This window comes from Desmodus rotundus, chromosome 3 (assembly GCF_022682495.2).
Source record: "Desmodus rotundus isolate HL8 chromosome 3, HLdesRot8A.1, whole genome shotgun sequence".
Classification (NCBI taxonomy): domain Eukaryota; kingdom Metazoa; phylum Chordata; class Mammalia; order Chiroptera; family Phyllostomidae; genus Desmodus; species Desmodus rotundus.
The window spans coordinates 80675630-80680997 of record NC_071389.1 but is presented as its reverse complement, the minus strand read 5'-3'; the positions used below and the strand labels follow the sequence as shown (position 1 = coordinate 80680997).

Genomic DNA, 5368 nt, shown 5'->3' with positions numbered 1-5368 from the left:
AGTATGCGGCTTGTGGGCACTGTTTACGTAGAATTCTTTTAGGAGCTGCAAGTATTGTTTCTATCAGTCTTTCAGCTACTTACGAGGAAGTATGCCAAATAATACTTATTAAACAATATTATTAGTTGGCATTGAACTAGTGCTTTCAAATAAAGTTAGAAAAAACCAGTTTCCTTAGATTATGTATGCTGTAACATCAGTAATATCACCATTGGCATAAATGTGAATTAAACTATCTTTCTTAAACCTCAAGCATCACACCATCCCAACTTTCCTATTTTTATGACACATCTACCAAGTTCCCAAACTTGAAACTATGGACTTTTTTTTCATTCCTTTTTTTTCTTTGCTCCACAGATGCAGAACATTAGAGAGTTATGGCAATATTTTCATAAAATATAATCTTTAAGTTTTGAGCATCTCTGTATTTTTTTTGGATTCCAATCATGGATCTACTGATTACTAGCTCTGTAGCTGCAGGCAGGTTATTTAGCATTTCTAAGCCTCTGTTTCATCTGTAGCATGGGTTTATAGTTGGGATTCAATGAGTTTATATAGGAAAGGTTGGCAAGCCATAAACTTTCAATAGCCATCAATTACCACCACCACCACTACTGCTATTATTACTACTTCCGGTGACACCAGTGCTACCAATACTACAAGGATGCCTCCTAAATCCATCAGTGACAATAATTTTCCTTTAAAAGATCATTCTAAGTCTACATGTCTCCAAATGACTGCTAACTATAGGCGTATCTTAGAGACATTGCAGGTGTGGTTCCAGGCCACCTCAACAAAGTGAAGATCGCAATAAAGCAGCTTTTTGGTTTCCAGTGCATATAAAAGTTATGTTTACACTATACTGTAGTCTACTAAGTGTGCAATAACGTTATGTCTAAAACAAGGTACATATCTTAACTAAAAAATACTTTACCCCAAAAAATGCTAACCATAGTGTGACCCTTCACTGGCTCATGATCTTTTTGCTGGTGGAGGGTCTTGCCTCGATGCTGATGAAAATACAAAATCTGCAAAGTGTAATAAAGGAAAGTATGTTTATATTTTCAGTATTACATTTTAATTCCTTCCTTAATTCCATCTTAATTTCTTGCTTTCCCCTGGTTGCCCGTTGCCTGCCCATTCTGTCTTCCTGGCTAGAGAATCTACCCTTCCTGTTTGCCTGGGACAGTCCAGGTGTATGTCTCTCATCTGAATATAGTTATTAATAGTTTCCTTTTTTTCTCTCAAAAGTGTCTAGTTTGGATGCTACATCTATATGGTCACCCTACTTTCTCCACAGTTGGTTTGACTTTCCACTCCAGCCAGAAGAACCATCAGACATAGTTTACTTGCTCTCACAGCACGCCACTTCCCGTCTGGAACGCTGTACTCGTACTATCACCAAATCATGAACTTTCCTTCAAAATCCTACTCAGTACTCGACCTCAGGATAGACCTGAAGATAGAACTTTCTCTCTTAATCCTGTGCTCCACCCAATCCAGAGAAATTTCGGCAATCATGTAAATAACTCTGTATAACTTTAATTGGCTCTGTTTATAAGCTGCTTCTTGTGTCTTTTTTTTTCCCCTCTAGGTACTTTTCCATGTGTTTATACTGTCTCCATTAACTTGTAAACTCCCAGAGGGCAAGGTCTGAGCACAGGCTGGTGTTGGCCTGAAGTGGATGAACAGTTAGGGCTGAATGAGACAGTGCAATCGTCTTGATTACTAATCTGTTTAAAAAAAAATCCTTTGTTAGTGCTTTGTTTGTAATGGTCCTGAGAGTGCTAATCTAATGTTAAAAATATATCTAGTTTCTGCTAGTGCCCAGTTAGCTAAGATGAAATCAACAGTTACAAGCTTTCCATAATCGGAGGGGGAGGGCGCTGGGTAGTCTGACCTATGGGCATGCCACACGAGAGGCCTGTTATGCAGTTCCTCTCCCTCAGAGGTATATTCCTGTCTCTTCAAGGCCACAGGTCTAAGGAGGGAACTAACATTTACTTTCAAAACTGAGATCTAAAAACCAAACAAAGCCTCAGAAAACGTACAGTACTACCTGTTCTAAGTTTGTGCTGACTGTGGAGGGAAATGAATCTCCAGCATTACTGCTAGATGGGTGGCTTGCTCATTCCAGGTCAGGTAACAAAGGGAAGGCCAGGGCAAATGCTCCTTCTGCACTGCGGGGCTAAGTGGGGGTCCTTCACCGTGACCACCTGCTTCCTTCTCTCCAAACCGGCATAAAAAGTGCCAAGTAGCTGTGTGTCGTACTCGGCCCCGAGCCCACGGCGTGAACCCACGTAGGCGGTGCAGCAGATAACATCAAAGCTCGCGCAGGGGCCAGAGCAGGAGGGGGAGGGGGCCAAAGCCGCCGAGCGAACCAAGCGCCTCCCCCTCGCATTTCCTCTCACGCCCACTTCCAACCTACGAGGCTTTTGGTTTCTGCTTTTGTTGTTTTTAAAATTAAAAGTTAAACCCAGGAAGCTTAGGATCAGACTTTTGCGTTGCAGTTCGGGTAAGTTTTCTCTGCGTTCTTTTGTTTGGCGCCTGGCTTGGGGAGAGCCCGGGCGCCCGGCGGAGCGGGCTGGCTGTGCGCGGACGGTGCTGTCGCCGGGTCACCCCGAGGAGGAGGGGATTCGGCCGGCGGACAGGAAAGCCCGACGCGCGCGGAGGGTGGAGGGCGGAGGGGAGGGACGGGCGGCGGCGTGACTCGGCGACCGCCGGGGAGGAACCTCCGGGATCTCCGCGTGGCGGCGGCGCTGCCGGGCCGCGCGGAGGGCGGAGGGCGGAGGGCCGAGGCCGCGGGGCCGCGCCAGGGGGGAGCCCGAGCCGGCCGGGCCGGGCGGTCGCGTGGGAACCTGTGCTGGGGGCGCGCGGGCGGCGCGGGGGGCGCGGAGCCCGGGGGATGCGACTTCCCGGCGGAGCCCTGCGACTACGCCTGGGGGTGCACTTCAGTCCGCTCAGAATCGCTCAGCAAGGAAAATGTGCTGGGACCTCTCAGTGACACTGCCCTCACTTGAACCCCAGCCCCGGAGGGGGCTGCAAAGGAGTTCACTTGGCCCGAGGGGACGCAACCAGGGAGAAGTGGGCCCCTAGGCGCCCCCCCTTTTCATTTTTTGCAGAGTACGATGACCTCCCCCATTTGTTCCAGAATTTTTGAGTTTTAACTACTGTTTACCACTTACTCTTTAAATTTGCCACATAACAAACCGAAACTACTTTATAGTTAGCTGACTTTTCTTACTTATTCTGAAAACTAGGAAATTAGAATTGTAGGCAGAATTAGGAAAAGTAATTGCATTTAGAAAATCAGCTCAAAAATAGAAAATAGGAAACTGTTCCGTATTGTATATATTTCAAAGACCATTTTAATATTGACTTATTACCCAATAAAGTTAAATTGTAAGTAGTCTGTTTAGGAAAAATTCTTTAACAAATTGAAATAACAAAATTGCATGCTTGGTAGAAAGTTCACAGCAATGCCAAATCCCTTGTAAACACTGTATTCACAATATACATTTGTTATGTTCAACAATTATTGGGTTAAAATTGTATTCATGCAGTTAGCATTTTTGACTTAACAAGTGACACAAAGTGGAATGAATAATTATGGAACTATCTTAATCTTTATTCTCTGACAGATTAGGTACACTTTCACTTGTAAATGAATGTTTATTTTTTTAATTTAAATACCTAGTTAGGAAGTTACATTACAAGCTGTTTGTGACAGCAATCCATTAGATGCGTTTTCATTTTGTAAGAGATGATTATATCACATGGAAAATGAAAAATTTTATTATTGCAAGGTTGGACGCATATTATGCTAACCGTCATTTAAAATTTAGGCAGTTGTTGGATGATCTTTGCTCTTGTGACCAAAGTTAGTTTTTAAAAGGCATATTCCCTCCTTCGCATGACATTATTTTGTGCTACAAGCTCACCATTATTGAGTACTCCATTTTTAATCCTATTCTTGAACTTTTCTTAGCTTAAAAAAGCTAGAGTTAGGATTTCCTCAGAGAATTTTTACCTTATCTATTTATTATGTTCCTCAGCCTAAGAAAAATCATAAAAGTTTATTCGAGCCAAACTGACAATTTCGGGGAAGCAAAATCCCAACAGATTGAGAAAATGCTCTTTAGGGTGGCAGTTTTGCAGCTAATTCTATACATTACAATCAAAGGAGGAGACGTAGGGACAGCTACAAGAAATTCAGTGGTGGTGGATTAGGGAGGAGGGAAAAAACAAAACGGGGAAATCTCTAGAACTGGATAAAAAGCAAAATTGAGAGGCGCACACTTCTTTTACATTGATGGGCATGGGATAGTTAGTAAGTAACATTTACAGCTTATAGAGATATTCCTCAGGGGAATTTCAGGGGTGGACCCTAGCAGAAAAAACCTAGACGTCTTTATGGAAGCCCCAGGGAACAAAACGATTCAAGTTTGCACAGATGGCCAGCGTAGTGGGTCTTTAGCATTTTTATTCCTTAAAAGGGGAAAACAGTTTGGTTTAATCTGAGAAATCCTTCTGCATCAGAATTTTTGTTTTACTTTATTACTCTTAAGTTCAGCATGGCTCCTAAGCCAGTCCCTTTTGCCTGCTTCTTTAGGTGCACATGTGGAATTTCTGAGCCCCGAACTTCTAACATTCTTTAGGTCCATCTCCAAAAACCTTCGTTCGTTTCCAACGTCCAGCCCCTCCTGATATTTTCCCCATAGATTTCCACTCCTTGCTTCCTCTATTGCTTTCTAGCAGCCGGGGTCAAACTTCGGTTTCTGGTAGTTACTCCGTCTTCTCTCTCTCTCTTCACCCATGCGTCCCAGAAGCAGGTCGGCTGCCTATCCCAGCACCCAGCTCTCTGGACTCAAACACTCCTCTCCTTCCTGCCCCAGGCTGTCAGGTGGACGGGCAAGGGTTAACTGCGCTCGCCGCTCAGACTCTGGGAACCACCAGACGGCTTTGGAGCGGCCTCTGGAATAACCTGGGCTTTCCTCAATCTTTTAATAGAACATCCGCCACCAAAAAAGTGGTTTCAGTTCAGGGTTAATAATAAGTCCCCTTCCACCCTGCAAACCAACAACCCGGCCCCCCCCCCAACCCCGTTGTTTTTTAAAGTTGTTTTTCAAAGTTAATGAGTTTCAAGTTTCACAATGACTTTCCCCTTCCCTCAACGCGTTGCTGAGGAAACCCCCTTGGGGTGCCCCCCTCCCCTTTCCCCACCCCCATTCGGCCCTGGCGGGGGGCGGGGCTGGGAGACCCCATGACGTCACCGGGCCGGCCCACATCCTGCTTTAGAAAGTGAAGGGAAGGTAAAGGGAAACTACTGCCCCGCCCGTCCCCGCCCCTCCTGTCGAACCAACGGGCC

General features: G+C 44.9%; 1 protein-coding gene across 2 annotated transcripts in view; it reads left to right on the top strand.

The window, feature by feature from the left end:
- The first annotated feature begins 2410 nt into the window (after nt 1-2410).
- The window catches only part of HIVEP1 (HIVEP zinc finger 1), a 143874-nt gene continuing 140916 nt past the window's right edge, over nt 2411-5368 (top strand). For both annotated transcript variants that reach the window (XM_071220969.1, XM_024565617.4), the window contains exon 1: nt 2411-2515. The gene's annotated coding sequence lies outside the window, so the exon portion shown is untranslated. The remainder of the gene's footprint in view (nt 2516-5368) is intronic.